Source organism: Haliotis rubra, unplaced genomic scaffold (genome assembly GCF_003918875.1).
Source record: "Haliotis rubra isolate DU_JTF1 unplaced genomic scaffold, ASM391887v1 Scf19, whole genome shotgun sequence".
In the NCBI taxonomy this organism is placed as follows: domain Eukaryota; kingdom Metazoa; phylum Mollusca; class Gastropoda; order Lepetellida; family Haliotidae; genus Haliotis; species Haliotis rubra.
In genome coordinates, this window is record NW_025765891.1 from 1600098 (window position 1) to 1627800 (window position 27703).

Below are 27703 nucleotides of genomic sequence, written 5' to 3' on the forward strand. Positions count from 1 at the left end.
TCAAAGTTATTGTAATTTAATTAATTACATTTCAAAGTAATTGAACCCAGTGGCATTGAACAGGTACAAAATATTACGACAATATAATAAACCGAAAATAATGCATCATATTGAGTCAAAACATTCCTTTTTTCAACCAAGGTGCATATTGTGTTAATGATGAGACCACAAGAAATACGCACACAAATTCAGACTTTTTCCTTTTTTCATCCATTCCCAGCAATTCATCATGAATTATGTCATCGTTAATAAGCTCACATAACCGTAGAGGATACTGTTGTAAACTGCTTCATAAGTACACGATAAGCATTGCAGTTGTTCATGTATTGCAGCACATTTTGTACCAATTCCAAAGAGTGAGTGAATGTCAGGCAAGGGCGTACCCAGGAAAGAAATGAAGTGTAGGCACAACTGGAAGTGCGAGACTTCTTGGGTGGTTTTGGGGTATGTTACCTCTTGATCCTCCTCATTGTACTAAACGATCTCTCGCTTGGTGCTGATGTCACGCCATGTCGGCATCAATGTAGCATGGGAGTTATCCCCCTTTCATAGAAAGGGAGATAAATCCATAACGTACAACATGTAAAATAAATTGCCGAAAAAATTAAGTGTAGGCGCGTGCCTACAGTGCCTAATGGCAGGTACGCTACTGTCAGGATCTTCATTGGCTATGTATATCCCTGATCACAGGGCAAATATGTTTCACGTGCACTTCAGGGAATTTTTAATGTCTGTGGAGCAGTGTAAAGGCGGTACGTGGATTCCATACAAAAATCCTCTTTGAGTGCACACATACCCTTTTCCCCACTGGAAGGTAACCTGCAATAGTGTATCATGCTCCTTTAAAAAATGAAATCATAAATAAAGATTATATAGTATGTACAAGATTGCACATTTTCATTCCATCGTTTTGGAATATTGAGAAAACGGCGCCGTATTAATACGATGCAATATCAATACTCGTAAATTGTTCCGTGATTAGGAAACACGTTTGAAGCCGGTTGTCTCCCCCTGGAAGCCTGTCGTATCGTGCTGTACATGCGGTTAAATGTACTTTGATAATCCACGACCTCCCGCTGATCACGTGACACGTGTATGTCACGCCTGTACCGAACAGGCGGACGTGAACCGGGGGGATTTTGAATATATCTCCGCAGCATAAAAGAATCCTCCCGAGCTGGCGGATTTCCAGCACGACGAGTATGTCTGTAGGAATCGTCTGAAGATATCTGGACTGGGGATGGAGTTTCTTCCTCATCGGAATAATCAGCTTGGAATTCATCATCTTCTTGGCCATGTGAGTCTTGTATTACAACATCCGGCGCCTCAGGCATGCTATGTGGGTTCTGGAGGTAGGAAGCAGCGTCCACCTTATCTCGTTCCTGGTTCTTTGATCTCAGATTGGTGAATGCGAGAACATGGAGAAAGGTTCCGTAACGATGCTTCATCATCGCCATCATCTGCATCACGAGGAGAAGAGCGAAGATAGCCAAGAAGAGCATCCCCAGAGGTTGGACTGTGATCGGCGGGCCATGTTCCTGGTGGATGACGATGTTGAGTTCCTGTTTCACCTGTTGGAGAGCTGTCATTATTACCAGCCAAAGTACGTTCAGGAAGAAAAACGCAAAAGCTGAGTTGTTCCTCAGTTCTAACATGTCATCTTTGATTTTAGCTTCCGCAGCGGGGTTCTTGTCGATCGGTTCGAGGTATTTAGGGATGAACTTTGTCCAGAACTGGCCTTCTTTCTTGTCCAGAGTCGTCAGTTCACCTTCGATGTAGTCGTCAGTCAGGATCCAGTCTGACGTAGGATCTGCGTCGTTGGAAGCAACGGACATCGTTTCTGTAATTGTAATAATCTGATTGTTCCTTGAAATCTTTCTTTGACGTGATATTTTTGGTTTGGCTTGTTCCCTTGCTTCAATAGAATCCGTACTTCCTCGTTCCATCCGTGTTAGAGCCTCAAGGATGAACAGAAGCGTGGCGTTGACTGTCAGCTGACTGCGCATGCGTCGAAACAATGCCGTGAAGCAGCTACAGCATCCGCTGTCTTCGCCATCTTGTGCAATCTGGTTTCGGAGGTGTTTTGCGGCTTCTCCGAGATACACCACAGCCTGGTCCCCAGTCTCATTCTTCACTGTATGTTCGTCTTGCTGCTCGTTGATGGACTTCACCTCTCGGGTTCCCCAAGAGATGACGTTGAGGTTGCAAATGCTGTATATAATAAGAAACAGGTAACCAGCTGGAATACACAGAAAATACAGCACACCCCAGATAAGATCAGTGAACTCGTGTGGATGCATTATACCTGGGAGGACGAACGAACCAATCAACACATATATGAAGAAGGCATTGGGAGTGAGCCATCCTTCTTGGACAACGTTCACCACAGTTCCAACCATTACTGCCATCATCACCAAAGCGAATAAAGTACTCAGAACAATAGCTATGTTCAGCTGAGTGTCGGCCTTGAACCGAAGACAGGCGTAGGAAAATAGGATGTTGGGTCCGTAGCAACACAAGTAGGCAGCCCAGCTTGGGATGGTGAACACAGCCTCCACAGAGGACTCGATGGCGAGGAGAACAGTTGCAGGTCCAAGTATAGAAGACGCGAAGAGCACTGTTTGGTAGAAGATGTACAGATTGGAGATGTTCTTGTTCTTCATGACAGTGGTGCCGCGGCTCTGCAGGAGGTCCAGGACGTTGGCCATGGTTGAGGGAAGCCACCGGCGTCTCTGGTTGAAGAACTCCTTGAACCCCTCAGGCGCAAAGGTGAGGGCTTCGCTGGCAGCACAGTACTCCACTCTGTAACCCTGCTGGAGCAATAGGGTGCACAGCCATCGGTCCTCCCCTGAAACAAAACACGTAACTGGTGCTATCTCGGATACGTTTAGTCATGGATGAGTGAGTTCTTACGGACTACTCTGCAGTCAGCGAAAGAAAAATCACACGTTGTAGCTATGCGAATTCAAGCCTGTTCACTATCTAAGCTACCCCCTTCCCAAACAGCAGATGAATCACTCTGAACTCATATATAACGTCAAAGTGTTTTTAATAAACAAACCAAAGCTTTACAAGATTGTAGCGAGTTGCCTATGAACATACACACATACATAACACACCAGAACGCTATATGTCGACTTATCACATTTCAGAATATTGGTGGGGCGGTGGGGTAGCTTAGTGGTTAAAGCGTTGGCTCGTCACGCCGAAGACCCGGGTTCGAATCCCCACATGGGTACAATGTGTGAAGCCAATTTCTGGTGTTCCCCGCCGTGATGTACCTGGAATATTGCTAAAAGCGGCGTAAAACCAAACTCAGTCAGTCAGTCAGTCAGTCAGTCAGAAAATATTGGCGTTGCAAACAGCGTAAAAGCCTTAAAAATCAATGATTACGTCCAGTTTCCTTTCGTGTTCATTTTGGGAAGACAAATAATTTGGAATTTTTTTTTCAAACTTCTATAAGCTTATATATACTCCCTTACAAATCTACACATTTCTTCTAGAAGACCTATAACTCTGCCTTCTTGGAGGTAATTAGGTGGAGCCTGAATACATGGACACGAACTCGACTGATCTGGAAAGGTGTTCCTATTGCACGTGACGGTAGCTCAACATACCCTGGTCATACTGGAGATGGTGTCTGGCCGTCACGGGCTTCTTGGTGTACGTCTTCATGACGTTGTCGTCCATGACACAGCGGGCTCGGAACAGGCTAAAACAGCCTGGACTGCACAGCACACACCCGAACACGTGCTCCGCAGACTTCTGGAGCCAGTGACCAATGGCGTACTCGAACTTCTGGTACCACACCACTGGACCTGAGTGAAAGTGGATCATTATTTGAGATTAGAAACTGATTCCAAAACAAAGTAATGAAAGTACTAAGGAGTGGATAGTTGAGATGGATTCAACCCACGGTCGAGTGAGTGAGTAAGTGAGTGGGGTTTAACGGAGAACATTTTGAAATGATCCCGATATATGACGGCCTGTCAACTTAATGTGTGTGAGGAAAGCCCGAAGTGATGCCGGTCTCAGATCTTAACCTCTTTGATGAAATCACGGAGCACGGGTATGGTGCTAAAACCTAGAAACACAATCAGGGCGTTCGAACCCACAACCATAGTGTAATGTACAGGGTAATCAATAATAATTACCCTATATAGATATCTTTACTACTTATGACGTATTTTGGGTATACTAATTCCCGCGGTATCAGTTACACTGTCCATGTAGTGTTGTTCCGTGCCAGTGCACTGCAACATATAGTTTACCGTGATCTTTAGATTACGAGAGCTCATACCGTTGGAATTAGTATGTAAAACAGATCCAAGCCTTCTCTTCACCTCGTTCCATCAGTCTACCTGATGTGGCGTAATGTATGTAGCGACTTTGGTGTTGACTTGTGCTGCCTCAGGTAAGCTACGTCTCGACATGGGCGCCGCCATGTTGTGACGTTATAGCGAGGTGTTTTAGAAGGTTTCGTATCTAGGATTTTACGTCACAATAGAAATAACGGAGACGAGGGATTCTTCGATTAACGGTTGAAAGAGATAGACGAATCACTGAGAGTTGGATGGTTGCATCTCCATCGTAGGGAAGAAAACCATGAATAACCTGTAAGTTTACACCCGGCTTGCCGGAGGCACTCTACTCAATGAAGCGCATGTAAAATCTTTCTACTGTTGTAACTATATATAATTGTACTGGACCTTATAACTTGTAGAGTAACGCTTTGGGCGGCGTGATTGCATATTGTCTTTACTGTTAGAAGTTTGCTATTGTTTATAATAAATTTTGCTGTTGGTAACTTTTTTGACTTGTGAAATCATTTACTAGTTAAAACTGTTGTGTTGCCGTGGCTGGAAGAGAGTGATCCACATACCCATATTGTCGTAGTAAATACCTCTCCAGCCACCCCGTCGACCGTTACACATAGGTTTCTGGTGTGTCTCACCGATGCAAGTTAGTGCAGCGAGCGAGCGAGTGAGTGAGTTTAGTTTTACGCCAACTATATAGCGGCGGTCTGTAAATAACCGATTCTTGACCAGACAATCCAGTAATCAGCAGCATGCGCATCGATCTACGCAATTGGGATTCGATGACATATGTCATCCAAGTCAGCGAACCTGACCACGCAATCCCGTTAGTCGTCTCGTAGACAACCATGGGTTATTGAAGATAAATTCTAACCCGTATCTTCAGGGTTTAGAGCAGCGAACTTCAGGATAAAGCGCTCACCACATGGTCGGTTGTGAGATCAGGCTGACATATTGTTGTACCGGTCATGACGGAGGATATTTCTGGAAAATTTCCACTTTAAGTATCGTTACCTGATTCCTGTTTCATTCGGATCTCCAAGGAGGGAGTGAGTTTGAGTTTTGTCGCTGTTGGCAATATTTCCGCATTATCATGGCGAAACCAGATATACTCTCCACATATTGTAGTATTTGTACCCATGTTGGAAATCGATACCCAGGCTGTCGACGTGACGAACGAACACTTACACCACAAGGCTACGCCATGGTCCGGTATTTAAACAAAGAAAAGAATCAAGCGAGACTATCGACCGTTTTGTAAATATCTATTAAAATGATTGTCATTCGCACCTGACCCTTTTGGTTTAATTCTCCCACAGGCTGCAGCTACATCCGGGTTCTTCTTCATCCGGTCAACCAGGAGATGGACAGCCTCGGGTTCGAAGTCGACATCGCCATCCAGGGCCAGCAAGAAGGTGCTGTTAGCCTGTGCAGACGGAGAGCAGTACACTGACACGAGAAGATACCGTACTGAGAATATTACCCTCACACGAGGAGACAACGTACGGAGAATATTACCCTCGCGCGAGGAGACAATGTACGTACGGAGAATATTACACTCACACGAAGAGACACCTTAATTTCAACATCATCATGTCAAGCAGAGACACGTAATGCAGACTATTAATATTACCTTGGGAAAAGTGACGGAAACATTCTCGGGGGTGTCGACTTGTTTGGACCTTTTGTCTGGCAGGGAATAATGGGTGTCGACTTACAGTTTGGGCCATGTTGCCGGGCAGGGAAGAGGTGGTGTCGACTTACAGTTTGGACCATGTTGCCGGGAAGGGAATAAGGGGTGTCGACTTACAGTTTGGGCCATGTTGCCGGGCAGGGAATAAGGGGTGTCGACTTACAGTTTGGGCCATGTTGTCTGGCAGGGCATGGAGGAAGTCCCCAGTCGAGGACACCTCATTCAGATTGATGGTCTTGGCGTGACTCTCCGTCAGCTTGAAGCCCAGGAGGTAGTACATGTACATCACCTGTAACGACACTCATTGTTGCAACATCTGCCTCCACAACTACATCAAGATTCCCCTTTATATCCACAGATCAAAGTAAATAATCTTTTCTTGTGTCCCCGTCATGTGGCTTTGAAACGCTTGCATATGTATAAGTCCTCACTCACTCCTGAATCCAAGGCAGTGATGTGGATGATAGGATCAAATCTGAGTTACCTGTGACCATCTCTTCCGGTGTCTGATCTTGTCTTTGTCTTTGAGGTGGACAATGAACTTGTTTTGCCCTGGGAAGATCCATTCTATCCGAGCACCATAGGGCGTCTTGCACTTCACCGCCTTCTTCAACTTTACAGGCCGGTTGAGGTACTCGCTGAAAGGGGCAACTAATGAATCGGGTGTGATGGACACAGAACAAGTATATTTGTGTATAATTGTCTTGTAGCTCACCTATATGTAAACATAGAATTTGCAAATTAATTCATTGGCCTCTTATTGGAGATTTACTGTACGTTTTGCAATTTTGCCAGGGATATCACGGCGGTGGCACCAAAACTCAGACATATTATCCGTTTGCGTTAATATCTATTGAATATCTGCTCTACTATATTCATAATTCTTGTGGATCGTCACATAAATCTATCTCCCATATAGAAATACTTATAACGATGATGCACTGTCAAGTCCTGATATAAAGACATTGGGTGAATCGATATGATATTTGATATCAACGTCTATTTCTTGCTGATGCTGAACATCAACCGACACAAAGTTATTCAACAGATATGTTGCAGGTCGTTTTATCGGAAGATTACGGTATTCATATTACAGTAAGGATGAGGCCAGAATATTTAAAACACGGACCTTCAGGGTAAAAGGCTTTAATGTCTAATTATTTCGTTCGAATCCCATACTCAGCAATAGCTGTTACGAATGGGATGTGAAATCCTTCTTCAGAGACGATTGTTATGAGGATGTTATGTAACACTGTCGATATTTATCACCTCCTAATTTGATATTTGAAGGACACGACACAATCAGGGACAAATATGTTCTTGTCGTTCTAGCAGATAGTGTTTAATCGGCTTGGGTTATCTTATTTTCCTTTGTAACGGCCACGCGGATGTATTCAGTAACGCTGAAGTGGGTTTTTCAAACTGCCATTATCACATACAGATCACGTTGTGAGTAATGCTGAAGTTGGTACTTCAAGCTTCCATTATCACATACAGATAACGTTGTGAGTAACGCTGAAGTGGGTACTTCAAGCTTCCATTATCACATACAGATGACGTTGTTGTACATGTACATCACCTGTAACGACACTCATTGTTGCAACATCTGCCTCCACAACTACATCAAGGTTCACCTTTACATCCACAAAATCAAAGTAAATAATGTTTTTTTGTGTCCCCGTCCTGTGGCTTTGAAACGCTTGCATATGTATAAGTCCGATTGAACTGTCAAGGTGGACTTTTCAGACTGTCAGACTTATACCGAGAAGCGACCGTGTGTTTCAAGTTAAACGCCTCATTTTGCCATATAGCGGGTATATGAAGCTGGCTGTAATAAATCGAATATGGACAGACAATCCAGAGAATAACCTTATGGGAAAAAAAAACAGCGGCGTCTTCAGATGGCAATCTGGTGTCACTATTCATATATCTCTAAAGGCTACGGACCAAGATCGATTTGAACCAGGTCAAACCCGGGATACATGTGTTGAGATGTTTAAGGTTCATAGAGTACCCACTGTATGGACATCGTAATTGTTCACCCGTGAAGATCCGGGCTAGAATTGATCTTCAGTTACCCATGCTTGTCAAAAGAGGCGACTAACGGGATCGGGTGGTCAGACTTGCTGACTTGGTTGACACATGGCATCGGTTCCCAATTGCACACATCGATTCTCATGATGTTGAACACTGGATTGTCTGGTCCGGACTCGATTTTTTTACAGACCGCCGCCACATAGCTCTAATATTGCTGAATGTGCCGTAACACTAAACTCACTCATTCACGTAATTGTTCATTACACAGTCAGGTCAGACACGCTTCTACAAACTGTATATCAACTCATGCATGAACGTATATATGTCTTCAACATTCTCGGACATTCACAAAATACCAAGGGCCGGCGAGGTAGTCCTTGCCCTTCACACCAAACGCCCCGATTCGATTCCTCACACATGTAGCAAGTGAAGCCTATTTTTGGCGTCCGCCATCGTGATATTGAGGGAATATTGTTAACTGCGTCAACAAACCAGACTCACTCACACACTCTCCTTTCCCTGATTTATCATACAAGATTAAAGTATTTTAACTTAAGTGGCAACACGACAGCATGCCTAATGTCCTCACTGTAACGCTGTAACGCCCCCTATCAACATCCTGTCGTGTCATCATGCTTTCCTTACCTTGCTGCTTCGTCCAGGAGTCTGTTGAGGAGAAGAACAAAGTCATTTGGTGCTCGTCTTCCTGTTTTCTTCTTCTTCTTCTCCGGTCCGTCCTCCACCATCTCATCACACAAGGCGTCATCAAACAGGATATGCACTGCGCGAAGTCGGTTACATTTTCATTAGGATGTGATCATTAATCAGTGGAAACAGTTGTGGAAAAACTACCTATCCTAATCAACTCACATAGTGAGAGATACATTATCACACATACTGACAAACACATGTCATCGTATTCCAGTTGCGTAGATCGATACTCATGATGCTGATCACTGGATTGTCTGGTCTGGGACCCGTTCTTCAGAGCGATCGTAGCGCTACGACAGTCGTAACTCCCATACTTTAACATAGACTTACGACTGTCGTAGCGCTACGATCGCTTTGAGGAACGGGGCCCTGGTCCAGTCCCGATTATTTACAGACCGCTGCCATATAGCTGGAATATTGCTGGGTGCGGGGTAAGACAACAAACAAATCCATACTATCAATCAAAAATTCATTCGTGAACAAAATATACTTTACATTCACACGTACACAGTTTGACCGGTGAAGGTCCGGGTTAGAATATTGGCCTTCCGTAACCCATGCCTGTCGTAAAGGGGTCGGGTGGTCAGGCTCGCTGACTTGGTTGAGACATATCATCGGTTCCCAATGGCGCAGATCGATGCTCATGTTGTTGATCACTGGATTGTCTGGTCCAGACTCGATCATTTACAGACCGCCGCCATATAGCTGGAATATTGCTGATCGCGGCGTAAAATTAAACTCACTCACTTACATACACAGTTTAACATGGATCTCCCATTGAGACACATCACAAAGACTGCAAGCCGATCAGTCCCTTTTTTATGCCCTTCACGCCGAGCAGCAGCCAGGGTAACAACAAGTACCATCGTTTGGCGTCGATAAAACGTCGTCAGGGTTCGAACTACCGAACTTCCGCTTCTCTCTAGATAAGGAAGGCGGTGCAGTATGCAGAAAGATGCAATTGGAAAATCAGGGTCGGTGGGGTAGCCTAGAGGTTGAAACGTTCGCTCGCTGAAGACCCGGGTTCGATTCCTCACATGGGAACAATGTGTGAAGCCCCCGCCGTGATATTGCTGAAATATTGCTAAAAGCGGCGTAAAACCATACTCACTCACCCACTACTGACCTTCAAACTCGTAGTAATCCACATCCGCATTCAGTTTGTCCTTTGCAATCCTCTTGGCGCACTGGTCCGCGTCTAACCTAAACACAGAGGGGAACCATCATGGCGGCGAGTATCTTCATAAGTTTAGTATCACACATACGTACGACATTCCACTGATTGATATATTGAACAACGATCCAAGTCGGCCCACCACCCGATCTTTCTATGACCAACATATATCGTGAACAACGATCCAAGTCGGCCCACCACCCGATCTTTCTATGACCAACATGGCTTACTCAGGGGAATTGGAATTCCCGTTCATTGGGGGTGGGGTGAGGGTGGGGCCTTTGTATAGTGCTAAGATCTCGATTGTTAAAATGACGCAAGGTTGTTACACGTCCACGTAGTTCTAAGTGCATTTCGGGGCAGATATTATAGAGGAAAGTGTTAAAACCTGCTAAGCGGATGACAAATGACGAACTTGGCGCTCCGTAAAGCGACCAAAGAGTGCCGTCTATCGCAAATCTGATACTGCAGAATCTCTATGGAAGGGACCCATACAAAGCACGATAACAGGACTTCAGGACCTTTGGGTCGGCTCAGCTGTATACACTATCGCACCCTACCTGAACAGCGACGTCAGGATCTGCATCATCTCCTGCTCATTCTCGTGCCACATCGTCGCACAAATATAGATCATAGGGTGACTCTGGGAGTCTGGTGTGTCGACCACGTCCTTCAGTTGCCGGCGACTGTGGAGCAGGGCGAGGTCGACGACGGGGCTGCAGTAGTGGGGCAGTATAAACAACCTGCAACACACGTGGACTGGTAACCAAGGAACTGTACCACAAGGCTATACAGGAGCTTGTTGCCATTGCTCGGTCAATACCAGAGAATAACCAGTCTCGCTTACCGAAAGAATACCATTAGGTGTATAGGTGAGAATTATACGACTAGATCACTGAAAATCAATGGTGACACCGGGTGTTCGCGAAAGAGTACGCTTCATAGTAATGCAGTGAAGGTTATTGTAAACAAGGATTATTTTATTACATTTACTGTTTCAATTCAGGAAACAACATGAACAAGCATAAACTCGCCAGTATTATATAAAATATTAAGTGCCCCAGATAATTAGGCAAGCAGTACAGTAGACATTGGTCACTGAAGGAAACAGTTAAGTGAATGAAAACATATGAAAAATGGTTGTCACAAGTATTGTCCCTTCCTATCTCATACACAAACATTGCTCGAGTAAATCAGAAGACAAATATGCGATGAGTGCGTATGACAAAGAAATGACATCATATAATGATGACTAGCAGGTGTCGGGGTCGTCGTACAATCTGCTTGGTGACAGAAACAATATAGACAGTATTCCAGTTGGGTGTGTCTAATCTAGTCTAGACCAGATGATTATTGGGTTTATGTAGATTGAAATATCGGGGAACATAATGATTGGATAGCTTCTATGGTACCTCCGCTTTTTATGAACGGACAGAGGCATGATGTCATGGGCACGAGGTGCTTGGAAGCCTTTGTTTGGATTTATTGTGACAGATTGGTTGCACATTATTATCAGAAGACACAATATTTGCTCCAGCGATTTGAAATGACTGAACCCAATAATACCCACTGAGCGTGAAAGACGTCGTTTGACGACCAAAATGTATGCTTGAAACCGGGTCAACACAACGTTCAACGTCATTGGTTTCCCTCAAAGTGTTATCAGCGGAGCGTGGATACTAGACATTTAAATCAGCTACCCAGTAGCTGGCAGGAGGCCTTCAGGTTTGTCCTTCCTAACTGTAACGTGTGATTCACACTCAGAAATGACCTGCGGAACGCCAGTGGCTTCCTTTATCATTTCTGTGCAGACAAGGCGTAAACGTCTTAACGGCTAGTCTGATGCCTTCTATATGGAATATTGTTGAGTGCGGTGTACAACTAAACTCACTCACTCACTGTCATTTAAGGCCTCACTCACAGCATATGTGTCAACTGATCCAGTTAGTCGCCTCTTACGACAAGCATGGGTTACTGAAGACCAAGTCTAACCCGGATCTTCACGGTTTAACATATCGTCGTGACCAACGGTTGTGTAGACAAGGAGGACCATTTCAGGATTTCATAGTGGAACACGGCTGTGTACACGAGGTTGTATGCTGGTGCAGTAGGACTGGACGTCATCCTTACCTGCGTATGCATCATTGTTACAGGGGCGGTGGGGTAAACTAGTGGTCAAAGCGTTCGCTCGTCACGCCGAAGACCCGGTTTCGATTCCTCACATTGGTTCAATGTGAAGAAGCCCATTTCTAGTGTCGGGATATTGCTGGAATATTGCTAAACGCGGCATAAAACCAAACTCACTCACTCACTCATCATCGTTACAAGGCCTGCTCAGAGCTGGTGACCATTGTCCGCATGGACTGGCCAGTCCGATCACCAAACCTCACCCTATAATACACATGTTGAAGGAGCTGCAGATAGCCCTCTTGCGACACCATTTACTTTCGGCATTACTACAGGAACTTGGTAAGGTTCTTACTATTGAGTGGGACAATGTTGCCTTGGCAGCCACTTAGCAGCATGAGATCACGATGTCAGGCTGTGATCGCTGCAAGTACGATGTTCTGAGCTTTTGTTTTGACAAAGCATTTGTTTCCGTGATTTTGTTGACGGATAAGTACTCTCATTTTGACAGTTGATCTGACTGATTACTGGTCACATGTTGTTTTGTGGCACATGACAACGAACGTGTTCATTAAGGGTACCTTGTTTTGGTTATTTCAACAAATGCACACAATATGACGTATCAGCACAGCCCAGCTCAACAGGAGATCCTATGGATGTATGCATGGACTATGCATGTGTTATGCATTGACTATGACATATGTACCTTGCACGAAGACGAAACAAAATGCGCTGACCTATGTAAGAAATTGACACATTGCAAATAGGCCCCAGTTTCCCAAATTGACCTTACACAAATTACATCATATCTGTGTTTCAAGGATAAACTAATAATGATATTTCATCATTACATCAGTACATGTTGGAACTTCGGGAAACGATTCTCAATTTTGTTGAAACTACGACGAGCATTGGGTACTGGCGATGAATCATAACATGGAGTATTGGGCGTTATAGACGGAGTTTAAAATTGCAGAAACCTAAGCATACTAATTCTTTATAGAGACCATACTTACTGCGGAGTGAAGGCAAGCCTCTTGACCGGGGTCACTGTCCATACATGAACACACATCATAACCTGGGAGACCCAGCCCAGAATGAACGCTCCTACCAAGAGACCGTAATTCATGTCCATATCTGCGATGTCCACCTTGATCCTGTGATCCCCTCCCAGGAAGAAAATGGTGGCGATATCCGGCACGAACTGGAGAATCAGAAAGAGGACTGGGGACGCGAGGGTGAGTGGGAGGGAGAAGGCGATTCTCTGGAGGCACAACTTACACGCGGTGATAGCGAAGTAGAAACAAAGCCACGTGGTGCCGATGTGGATGAAGAACGACTCCAGCACCGGGGTCATCAGTATAGACTTGTGACTGGGATCTTTCTTGATCGCATGTGGACCTGCACCTTTGGGGATCGGTTTTGATGACGTCACATTGCTGGTAGGGGATGACGTGCTGGATTTGGTGTATGTTGGTACGGTAGGTGCTGCTGACATTTTAGATGTTAATGAAGCAGTTGTAACGCTGAATACATTCGTTGATTGACTCATTGATGTTGGCACGGTTGTTGTTGTACTTTGCTGTTGTAGTTATTGTTGTTGCTGTTGTAGTTGTTGTTACAGGAGTCTGTGGTATTTTGATCGTCTTGGGTGATACATACATTGCTGGTATAGGGTCAGTCAATTCAGGCACCAAGTATGACTTCAGCAATGCCCCAGCAATAATAATACGAAGTATGGACGACATCAAACACGCCTTGTTACTTCCTTTCGTTCGTCTCTCAAGATCAAGTTTGATGCTCCCAATCTGTTCAGGGAAATAATTGCTCAACCACCTCATTGACAGCATTACTAGACCAGCAACCCCCCATATACGCAGTTCCAAAACATCTGTGTCCTTCACCTTCACACCCTCGACCTTGACCTCGGAAAAGATAATATACATGGAGCACAGACCTGCTGCTCCGCACTGTAGGACAAGAGCCACCAAACGCATTCCAAACCGAAACCACTCCTTGTTCTTCCCTGACACCACAGTCCCTGTAAGGGCTGGCAATATCCCTGTTGCCATGGTGATGGTTAAAGATTCCGATATGGTGAGGAAGGGAAACACTTTAAATGCTAATCCATACAAAGCAGTACCATGAAGAACCTCCGTCACACAAATCTGAAGACAAATTAGGAATAAATATGAAATATGGCCAACTTACAACATAATCGAATATATTAACAATGTCGACACATAAATCGGTTGCTTGAATGTGACTTTATTGCTTGAATGTGACTTTATGCGAGCCATGATAGTATGACACTTACAAATACGAATACAGGTGTGTCTGACGTCTCCTTCGTGCCAAACATGATCCTCCAGGAGGTCTGAAAGATCTTCAGGACATCCGGCAGACTGAGGCAGATCATCAACAACCATGCGTAGTGGTTCAGCAGCAATGTCTCCTGCACGGAAACAACAGTGAGAACGTACGGGCACTTGTTTGAGGTGTTTGGCTTAAAGGAACCATACTTCACATCCATGTAACCATTTCCTCTGTTATGGCTGGTTGGGTGGCGGTCTGTAAATAATCGAGTCTGGACAAGACAATCCAGTGATCAACAGCATGAGCATCGATCTACTTAAATGGGCTACGATGACATGTGTCAACCAAGTCAGCGACCCTGACCACCCTATTCCGTTAGTCGCCTCTTACGACAAGCATGGGTTGTTGGAGATCAATTCTGACCGGGATCTTCACCGGTTCCTATGTTATGGAAGAGTATTAGGTCCACAGTCTAAAAGCTTTTCAACATCTACGTAAATAATGCTATATCGGTTGCAATGAAAAGGCATAGCCAATGTGTATTTATTCAAGCGACATCACTTCGGGTGTCAGCTGGAGTGGACCCGTACATTGTACCCTTGTGGGGGAAATCGAACCCGGTCCTCGACGTGATGCGAGTTAAAGCTGGGCTATCCTACCCATACATTAATATGATAACAAGCGGCAACAGAAAGACCTAACTTCAACGCCAGTGAAACGAACGGTGAAATGGCGTTACATAGGTACCCGATACTTTACCGTGGAGTCAACAAGAACAAAGAGATATATCTCAGAATGATCAGTGATAACTGTGGTACCTTGACCGTGGGGATTCGAAGTTTGCCAATTTGCGTGGAGATGAAGAAGAAATTGAGCTTGCTGAGGACTGCACATCCCATCACCCCTATCACCAGCAATATCACCACGAGCACCTTGCTGACCTTGATGGCCTTAGTCCCAAGGCCTTTCAAACAGGAATCCCCAGTAGTGAGGGGCCGGTCCCTGAATATATCCCATCTGTCTCCTAGCAACGCCTCGTTCCTGAAAATGAAGCAATGAGAAATGGCTTGTATGCAAAACAATGTTTACTGTTATAGCCTTGGTAAGGATGATACTCATAGTCATTGACATAAATCTGCCATATTTACCCTCAGTCTTAAGGCAATGGGTTTACGACTCCAAACACAACTAACTCCAAGTCCAGAAAGTTAACCCATATCGGTGGAAAGATCTTTTTCCCGCGATAGATATCTTACAGTTAACAACAATTCTGTCTAAGAATTAATGTTGGATTTTACGTGAAAATACATCCAGGGTTAAATTACCTCTGATCAAAATATGTCTTGTGGTTCAGAGTCGGACACAGCAGTGTTGTCAAATTACTTTACACGGTACGTATATGACGTAGGTATGCAAAAGCACCACTTACTCGTCCTTTTTTGACGCGTCTGCAACCGAGGACCGGCCGAGACTCCCGGCTCCGCTATCGATTTCGTCATGTGCCAGATCCGTCTTCTCCGTTCTTTGGCTGGTGTGAGTGTATGAAGGACGGACATACAACATGTTACACATGCATCGGTTTTCTGTATGAGTGTTATATCTATGCTCATATCCTATACCGCCACTGATTTGGGTGTTACCCACATTCAGATGTCGGGCCCGGAGGTGCCTGCCTCTTCGTGAGTCTCAATTTGGTGACATTTGGGTTCGTTTTTGTATATGTGGTTCGTTAGTGACATATGTATACGCAGCAACACGCAGCCGACACAGCAAAGCTGGATCATTCTCAGTCAAGACTATATTAAAGTACTTTTGGGGGTTGAGTCCCATCCAGCATAGGACACATACTGTCAGGGTGAGGCTCCAAATCGTCAAACCACTAAGTCAGCGGTCTAACGAACTCAGCCGCAGTGGCTTCTTTCTGAATGGAAGTCTGAAAACTGGTAGTCTAGATTTCTTTGTGTATATGGGCACGGTATATGGGCACGGTATGGTGTTACTCCGGTTTATGCAATATTCCAGCAACATCACGGCGGGGGTCACCTGAAATAGGCTTCACACATTGTACCCAGGTGGGGAATCGAACCCGGGTCTTCGGCGTGTCGAGCGGACACTAGGCTACCCTACCTCCCCGGTTCGTAATCAGTACACTTCTATCAACCACCAACACACTACTTTCTTTTCTTTATTGCAACACTACCATCTGCCATCAATACACTACCATCTTCCATCAATACACTACCATCTTCCATCAATACACTACCACCTTCCATCAGTACACTACCATCTTCCATCAATACACTACTTTCTTCACCAATACACCTTCTTCCATTAATACACTACCTTCCTCTCAAAACACTACCTTCTTTAGGCTTCACACATTGTACCCATGTGGGGAATCGAACCCCGGGTCTTCAGCGTGACGAGCGGACGCTTTAACCACTAGGCTACGCCACCACCACTATCCTCTTAATACCAGAGTCTTGACAAACCATCTGCTGACAATACGATTTACGACCCACGTCATCGGTAGTTATGGATCTCATTTTAACCAGTCGATCCACAATACGGCATGCGTGGCATACTGTGGATCTTTCAGCCCTGAAATCCACACGGTGGTGCAATAGTGAGATGGCTGATGATTCGCTGCTATAATCTGGTACTGACCTGGCGGTGGGAGAGCTTCGTCGAGATGTCCGACCACTGTTCGCTGTGTCTGGTGGGGGGACGATCTCTACATGGGGGATATCCCTAGGAACAATATATAACGCGTCACAACTCATGTGGTAACACGGAACTCGTTTAGCAAAAGTTTCCATTTCCGGATCCGCAGAGCATGGGTTCGAATCCTGGAATCGCCTCATTAATGATCAGATTCTGATAAGGACCATACTCTTGGCCTCTATCAGTGTTACAGAGGATTACAGTGCCATCCACCAGCACCCTACAGCACTGTGCCATCCACCAGGTGACGATTACCTGTTGTGGTACAGTAATGATCACTGAACAAGTTGATGTAGAAAGGTTTATAGAGTTCACCATGACCATCGAATAGTCAAATGCTATACGTTACCGTCTTTCGGGCTTGTAATTATCGTAGTCTGGTTCCATGTCGTTGGCTGCGTGTCCCGTGTGTGGGTAGTCTGGAGGGTAGTCATTGGGAGGGGGATAGTAGGATGAAGAGGGCTGGGAACTACCACGTCGTGATGCGTTGTCATAGTGACGAGTACTTGACGATGGACTACGTTCAAATAATAGACTTTGTCAGACACAAAATAACAACACCAAAAAAAACATATATCACAATCATAGAAAAACATCACCAAACAAAATATAGATCACAATCATAGAAAAACATCACCAAACAAAATATAGATCACAATCATAGAAAAACATCGCCAAACAAAATATAGATCACAATCACAGAAAAACATCACCGCGATGTCGGCAAACACGTTCACACTCCTCTGTAAAATAAAACGTCAAAGCCAAAAAATAATTATCTCGATTATCTGCCGAAACACATTCGGGCGTAAAGTGGTCAGAAAAAGTAAATCCGAAACGTGCCATATGCCCTGACGATTTTTACGACAGAATGAAGGCAAATTATTGAATTATTAGCCTTTGTGAAATTAATCACAACTGCAGTAAATTAGGCATATGCATATGTTGATTAAAGACTCATCCTGCCAGGCGTAGTTAGCCGCACGCACCTCCAGAGATGAGTCAGTGTATGTTAACAGGTGAAGTCCTATGACCATATACACCCTTCTGGCATACCATGGCAAACACGAACTTGTTAAGAAAATAAAGAGCTTAAGGGGTGTTTTTTATAAAATCAAATCTGCGTGCTTAAATTTCAAGTGTATAGATAATTACCACTCCTATCGGCATGTGATGTTAAAGTGAATTCTTCTAAATTTCTACATCACGAGTAGTTGTGTCTGAGGTCATGACAACATCCATGTCTCCGCAATCACTAACTGACTCCGCAGTAAATAAATGGGAGATCTCAGCTCGCTAACAACTCAACCCAGGAGTAATAAGACACACTGGGACTTCTTAGCAACCGCAATAGTTACCTGCTTGGAAATGAATGATCCAAACATTTCTCCGGGCGGCTCAAGTGGGCGGGGTTTGCAGGGTGCTACACTACTCAAAGCGAGCGTTAGGCGCGTGATCCCCTATCAGCCAGAAAGTGGATGTTGAACGATTTGATTCTATCACACGCTCCCTCTTAGTCAGCCCGACAAAATGACCCACTATTTGACTGAATCACACATTAAACTAAACATCCCCAAGCTCGTAAATTCACCCACACATTCACACATTTATTCACACATGCGTACCTTCACTCACACACGCGTACCTTCACTCACACACGCGTACCTTCACTCACACACGCGTACCTTCACTCACACACGCGTACCTTCACTCACACACGCGTACCTTCACTCACACATGCGTACCTTCACTCACACACGCGTACAATTACTCATGTTAACTCATACACGCGTACATTCACACACACGCGTACATTCACATACTCGTACATCCATACACTCGTATATTCGGTCAGGCACTCTAACATTCATGCACAATCTACAGTCACCCATACCCTCCTACATTCACCCATACCCTCCTACATTCACACACTCTCGTACATTCTAATACTCGTACATTCATATACTCGTGCATTCACCCATACACTCGTACATTCACACACTCTCGTACATTCACTCACAAAGACGTACATTCATCGATACACTCGTATATTCGCTCACGCACTCTAACATTCATACACAACCTAGATTCACATACTCGTACATTCACCCACACACTCGTGCATTCATACTCTCGTGCATTTACTCACAAAGACGTACATTCATTCATACACTCGTATATTCGCTCACGCACTCTTACATTCATGCACAACCTACATTCACATACTCGTACAGTCACCCGTACGCTCGTACATTCACACACTCGTACATTCACTCACAAAGATGTACATTCATCCATACACTCGTATATTCGCTCACGCATTCTTACATTCATACACAACCTACATTCACATACTCGTACATTCAAATACTCGTACATTCACCCATATGCTCGTACGTTGACCCCCACACGCGCGTACACTCACCCACACTCTCGAACATTCATACACAACCTACATTCACATACTCGTACATTGACCCCCACACGCGCGTACATTCACCCACGCTCTCGTACATTCATGCACATATACAATGATATCCAATCACCCTGACACAACCAAGTCTCAAACCAGACAGTTGGGGAACCAGTCGTATTCAGTTATTGTATTGAGAACGGTACACACCTGGGCAAGGGGGAATTGTGCTGTGACGGGAAGGGAGGGGCTTGTACTCCGTCACCGTGGAACATGGGGTTGCTGTAGCCCCTGTTGATGCACAAATATTCTTCCTTATAATATTCAACGTGCATGTTGGCGAGAAAATGCAAGTAGTGTATATATTCTCTACAGACCAATGCTAGAAATTTACAACTTCTATAAAGGAATCGGGTGGTCAGGCTATCTGACTTGGTTGACACATGTCATCGGTTCCCAAATGCATAGATCGAAACTCCTGATACTCATCACTGGATTGTCTGGTCCAGATTCGATTATTTATAGACTGCCGCCATGTAGCTGGAATATAGTTGAGTGCGGCGTACAAATAAACTCACTCACTCACTATACAACAAAATGCAAATAGTGTAGATTTTCTCTTCAAACTAATGCTTACGTCTTCTTAGCAACAAAATGAAAGTACAGTAGAACTTCTCTACAAACAAATGCAAGTACATCCTCTACACACCAAGATGCAAGTAGTGCTTTACAGTTGTATTTTTCACTAGCGGTGTCACACACAACCAGTGGTGTCTATTGAGTGTAGAGTGGAGACATACCCTTGAGGCCGCTGGGAAGGAACTCTTCCATTGTTGATCTCATTCATTGGGATGCTGGTCCAACTGTTGTTGCCGGAGACCTTGCGTCTGGATCAAAACACAGATGACCCGTTTCACAAAGCTATGGCAGCGCTACGACTGTCGTAAGTTACAGTACAGGAGTTACGACAGTCGTAAGTTACAGTACAGGAGTTACGACAGTCGTAGCGTGTGCGTGTGTGCGTACGTGCGTGCTCGTGTGTCTAGAGGTCGTGTTCGTGTCTCTGCCATTATCTTCTATATGGAGCATGTATATACAATACACACTGTACACAAACACGCATATTTACAAGCCTTCGCCTCATTCACTACGGTGGAGGTGATGTGTCTCGACGAAACAGATTTCACGTGGTTGTTGATAAATGGTTGTCAGTTTGAAAATTTCAGCAGCAGTTTTTGTTGTCAAGATGGAAAGCAGTGCTCCTTAGATAAGGAGAACAGGAAGACTTTACTCAGGGTTCAAACCCACTGAACTAAAATCAAACAAAGAAGAAATGCACATGCTAAAGTTTAAGAGTATAGTAAACGCCTGTTATATATCGGTTAATATGGCACCCTGTTTACTTTCTAATTATTTATGCATTTGGAAAATTGTAGACACATCAATTTGCCTGTCACAGCATACCGTGATACTATGCATTTCCAGGTAATGATACTAACACCTTCACAGCATACTATGTATTTCCAGGTACTGATACTAACACCTTCGCAGCATACTATGTTTTTCCAGGTACTGATACTAACACCTTCAAAGCATACTATGTATTTCCAGGTACTGATATTAACATCTTCACAGCATACTATGTATTTCCAGGTACTGACACTTACACCTTCACAACATACTGTGTATTTCCAGGTACTGACACTAACACCTTTTACAGCATACTATGTATTTCCAGGTACTGACACTAACACCTTCACAGCATACTATGTATTTCCAGGTACTGACACTAACACCTTCACAGCATACTATGTATTTCCAGGTACTGACACTAACATCTTCACATCATACTATGTATTTCCAGGTACTGACACTAACATCTTCACATCATACTATGTATTTCCAGGTACTGACACTAACACCTTCACATCATACTATGTATTTCCAGGTACTGACACTAACACCTTCACAGCATACTATGTATTTCCAGGTACTGACACTAACACCTTCACAGCATACTATGTATTTCCAGGTACTGATACTAACACCTTCACAGCATACTATGTTTTTCCAGGTACTGATACTAACACCTTCACAGCATACTATGTATTTCCAGGTACTGACACTAACACCTTCACAGCATACTATGTATTTCCAGGTACTGATACTAACACCTTCACAGCATACTATGTATTTCCAGGTACTGATACTAACACCTTCACAGCATACTATGTATTTCCAGGTACTGATACTAACACCTTCACAGCATACTATGTATTTCCGGGTACTGACAGGTACTAACACCTTCACAGCATACTATGTATTTCCAGGTACTGATACTAACACCTTCACAGCATACTATGTATTCCAGGTACTGACACTAACAACATACTGTGTATTTTTTGACCAGCATACTATGTATTTCCGGGTGTGATACTGACACTAACACCTTCACATACATACTATGTATTTCCAGGTACTGACACTAACACCTTCACAGCATACTATGTATTTCCGGGTACTGACACTAACACCTTCACAGCATACTATGTAGGTGCTTCTTCAGGTACTGACACTAACACCTTCACAGCATATACTATGTACCTTTCCAGGTACTGACACTAACACCTTTCACAGCATACTATGTATTTCCAGGTACTGATACTAACTGACACTAACACCTTCATGCTGTATTTCCAGGTACTGATGCTAACACCTTCACAGCATACTATGTATTTCCAGGTACTGACACTAACACCACATGCATACTATGTATTTCCAGGTACTGACACTAACACCTTCACAGCATACTATGTATTTCCAGGTACTGACACTAACACCTTCACATCATACTATGTATTTCCAGGTACTGACACTAACACCTTCACAGCATACTATGTATTTTCCAGGTACTGACACTAACACCTTCACAGCATACTATGTATTTTCAGGTACTGATACTAACACTCACAGCGTACTATGTATGTCGAGCTACTCATACTAACACCTTCACAGCATACTATGTATTCCCAGTTACTGACACTAACACCTTTACAGCATACTGTGTATTTCCAGGTACTGACACTAACACCTTTACAGCATACTATGTATTTTAAGGTACTGACACTAACACCTTCACAGCTTACTATATATTTTCAGGTACTGATACTAACACCTTCACAGCATACTATGTATGTCCAGCTACTCATACTAACACCTTCACAGCATACTGTGTATTTCCAGGTACTGACACTAACACCTTTACAGCAAACTGTGTATTTTAAGGTACTGACACTAACACCTTCACAGCTTACTATGTATTTTCAGGTACTGACACTAACACCTTCACAGCATACTATGTATTTTCAGGTACTGACACTAACACCTTCACAGCATACTATGTATTTCCAGGTACTGACACTAACACCTTCACAGCATACTGTGTATTTTCCAGGTACTGACACTAACACCTTCACAGCATACTATGTATTTCCAGGTACTGACACTAACACCTTCACAGCATACTATGTATTTTCAGGTACTGACACTAACACCTTCACAGCATACTATGTATTTTCAGGTACTGATACTAACACCTTCACAGCATACTATGTATTTCCAGGTACTGATGGCACTAACACTAACACCTTTACAGCATACTATGTATTTCCAGGGTGCTGACACTAACACCTTTACAGCATACTATGTATTTCCAGGTACTGACACTAATTCTATGTATTTCCAGGTACTACTTCCACCTTCACAGCATACTATGCAAGCACCTACTGTGACACTAACACCTTCACGGCATGTATTTTCAGGTACTGACACTAACACCTTCACAGCATACTATGTATTTTCAGGTACTGACACTAACACCTTCACAGCATACTGTGTATTTTCAGGTACTGATACTAACACCTTCACAGCATACTGTGTATTTCCAGGTACTGACACTAACACCTTCACAGCATACTGTGTATTTCCAGGTACTGACACTAACACCTTCACAGCACTATGTACTACTGACACTTCACAGCATAGGTATGTCCACTGACACTAACACCTTCACAGCATACTATGTATTTCCAGGTACTGACACTAACACCTTCACAGCATACTATGTATTTCCAGGTACTGACACTAACACCTTGTGTATTTCCAGGTACTGACACTAACACCTTCACAGCATACTATGTATTTCCAGGTACTGACACTAACACCTTCACAGCATACTATGTATTTTCAGGTATGACACTAACACCTTTTACTATGTATTTCCAGGTACTGACACTAACACCTTCACAGCATACTATGTATTTCCAGGTACTGACACTAACACCTTCACAGCATACTATGTATTTCCAGGTACTGACACTAACACCTTTACAGCATACTATGTATTTCCAGGTACTGACACTAACACCTTTACAGCATACTATGTATTTCCAGGTACTGACACTAACACCTTCACAGCATACTATGTATTTCCAGGTACTGACACTAACACCTTCACAGCATACGTTGTTTCTAGATACTGATACTAACATCTTCACAACATATTAATATATACTACTCACACTTTGCTAAGGATCAAAAAAATTCACAACTTTTCTTAAAGTAGATTCTTAATTTGAAATTGTATCCATTTAAAACTGGATAAATAACCATATGGTAACCCATCTTTAGGCAAACAGTCACTTTAATCTAACCTTATGCACTTGATACATGAGTAACCATAAAAAATGGTTTTCATGGTACCAATCAACCATTTTGCAAATCATGGAACGAGTCAGTGACAACTGACAAGTACACAACACCTGTCAGTAGCAGGTATGGGATCCGCAAGATGAAATGACAAACTGAAACCTGGGATTCATGCTTACAATAAGCTTAGATCTTTAAACCAAATTAGACCCCACATCATAGTTTTCTGTTGAACCCATGATTTGATGCTTAGCAAAGTGTGAATCCTATACGTCCGGAAACTGAACATGCTGCTGTCACATTATACTATGTATTTCCGGGTGTTGATAGCGACTCACCCGGCCATTGTCTGACCTCGTTGTTTCTCTGCTGCAATCTGAAGAACCTCCCGTGATTCGTCAGTAGCTTTTATCTTGTAAATTATGTCAAGCCAATCTAGCTAGCCTTTATCAGGGGTAACCATTCAAATGCATATGATTAGTGAGAATGCGTGTACAATATCAAGTACAACTACCCTAAATTTGAATATACTTCTCTCTACTTCCTGACGGTACTTCAATACTAAAGTCATTGAAAACTTCTGTGAATCTGTGTTCTGAAGAACTGTATCCTATCCTGTACAGTCAACTCTGCTTTTGACTGAGATTCGGAATGGGTGTGGAGGGTTCTGTTTATGTTAGCCTTCGCTAGACAGTGGACATCCACAATAGTTTACGACTTGGCATCCTTAAGCCTTAATACAATTTCGACTTTGGTTCTACCTTGGATCAACCTTACCTCCTGTATCTGCCAGGCTGTTCTGCCATCTGGATTTCCTCTCCCTTAAAAAACTTGGATAGATCCGGTTGCGAGGATGGAATACTTCTCAGAGTGTCAATGATAGCAGGGCTGCAATGGTATAATAATGAATGGATGTGGGTCTTTCGCGTATTTAGCAATAGACCGTCGGTGAATGGGTCTGCAAATGATCGAATCAAGGATCCTTAAGCCAGTGGTTGACTACATGAGCAACGGCTAATGCCGTGGGGAACACTGTGATACACGATCGGCTGATCACCCGCTCGCCTGATCCACATTAATGATGCATGGTGCCTGTCACTGTATCCTTGATGAGTTAATGCCACCTCTTAAAACGGTAAGAGGGCGCCCTCAGAATAAAATCATACCTAATGAAAACAAACAGTTCATTCTGAAAACCAACTGCGTTTTAGGACAAAAATCCTGTTATTTGTGTTGGAAACGTGACAACAAATGTTTCAATTTCATTAGCTTAAAAATAAGAATAGCTTACCCTCCCTTAGGCTACGACCAGAGTACTGAAGCTCACTTTACAGAACGAATGAAAACCTAATAATTTATTTTGCTGAACCGATAAGACGTAAACTGTGATGCCTTCGTCGACAGCGAAACAACATTCGTTTGCTTTCTCTTGCAACACTCAATTTGTAAAATACTTGCTAAATGTACCTTACATTTTGTAATTGTTGAAGTTGAGCTTAATTTCATCAAACTACATATAGTACAGATATTTCAAGAGTAATCTCCTTTAAAACTATACATTAGTGAAGCAAAATAGGAAAGGCCGATAACGTTTATGTATTACCATTGCGTAATTTATTCAGACGTCAGCTGAATTAAGAAAACGTATTTTCTGAGCTACTTTTTGAAAAGTGTACACAATGTCTTTTAGTGCATCAATATGAAGGTATGGTGGCTCGCTGTCTTGTCAATTATATTAACAAAGTCGTATTTATGTACAAGGACTGACTGGCTGAGTTTAGTTTTACGCCGCTTTTAGCAATATTCCAGAAATGGGCTTCACACATTGTGCCCATGTGGGGAATCGAACCCAGGTCTTCGGCGTGACGAGCCAACGCTTTAACCATGAGGCTACCCCACCGCCCCTTATGTACAAGGAACGTAAAAAGATCATGTCAAAGACATGAGCTCGTGAACATACACAATTATGATTATTACGATAGTTTTCAACTTCAAGTACAGTGGGGTGTTTAGGATAACAAACACCTATCCTGTAAATATTTTGTCATATCTAAGTTTAGATTTCTACGAAACGTTTACTCCCATGTACAACACACGCATGTAATGGGAATACATGTACAGGCTATGGCATGTACCACATGTAAATGAAAAGTATAGCTTACAAAAACAGTTGACGAACCAGTTCTACATTTCCACTCCTTATGTTTGTAAGTAAATACAATGTCATGATTTTCCAATGTAACGTTCACGTTCACCTTATTCGACCATATAAAGAATACTACACTACAAAAGAAAGTACCTACGTGGCAACTGGATTTGAACCCCAAATAACATAACTGAACCGTAGATAAACGTCATGTTACTATGGTTAAAACACAAGCCGAAAACAGAAAACGTGACCATGATACCCGCTTCAAATATTGACATCAAACAACTAATTTGTCGGTTCTTACTAGGCCCTATCAAACATGGGTGTATAGCAATTTAGAAAAAATGATCCTGAAACAAAATCAACAAAGCCCATTCAAGTCTAGACTATGTGACAAATCTAGATTACCACAGTTCTGAAAACTAAGAAAAAATCTTTCATTCATTACATTATATGATTGTAAATTTAGGTACCGGGCTTGTTTGTTTTTGTAAAATATGTTCATTTCAGAGACTAGTGTCTAAACACAGGTTACTTAGCACAGACTCATAGAACATTGTTGCAGTTTGACATAATGTTGCCCCACTAATCGTGCTTTGATTATTTTTGTTAACTTTGGGGCATAAAATGACAATTTCTAAACGTACAAGCAGACGCAGCACATATCATACTCGAGTTGAAAATAAATGTTCGTTTTCTATCTAAACAGCACACGAATTTCCACAACTAATACAGCACTCTGCAAAAACATCATGGTAACATCAGAAGAAATGGAAAACAACAAACAATTTTACGACAGACCACTACCAGGTGACCACCTAGTTTCTGGCACCTACCTTGTTCCTCGTCGGCCTAGCGGGTTGCGCATGCCCATCTGCGGTGTCAGAAAGCCTCCAGACATTGTGACGTAACTTCCTGAAATATGTTTTATCCAAAGGATCAGAGTTCGCGATAACCGACAGCAGGCGAGATATGAACTTGTCAAATATTACAACATGTCAACGAATTCGGTTGGGTCAAATAATGGTCTTTTTTAATAGTTTTACAACCGGGCCACTTGTTACATTATGCATGCATGTAAGTCCGTTATATCAGTTTTAGAACTTAAGTATTTCTAAGGTCTTTGGCAGGTATTCAAAGCTGGAAGAGCACCAAGGTATAAAACTGGGAACTAGCATCAACTTCCCCACCTGTAGGACAGGACATCCTTATCCTTTTAGATAAGCACCTAGTGTCATCACTGATTCTGAATAATCATGGAATTTTCCCCTTTTTTCTTTAACGACCAAATGGAATCTATTCATCAGATAATCGTGACGGATTCTTCAGAGGTGTA

At 43.2% G+C, this 27703-nt stretch overlaps 1 pseudogene; it reads right to left on the minus strand.

Moving 5' to 3' along the window:
- On the minus strand, window positions 1-27279 carry LOC124274354 (annotated as a pseudogene).
- Window positions 27280-27703: the final 424 nt, after the last annotated feature.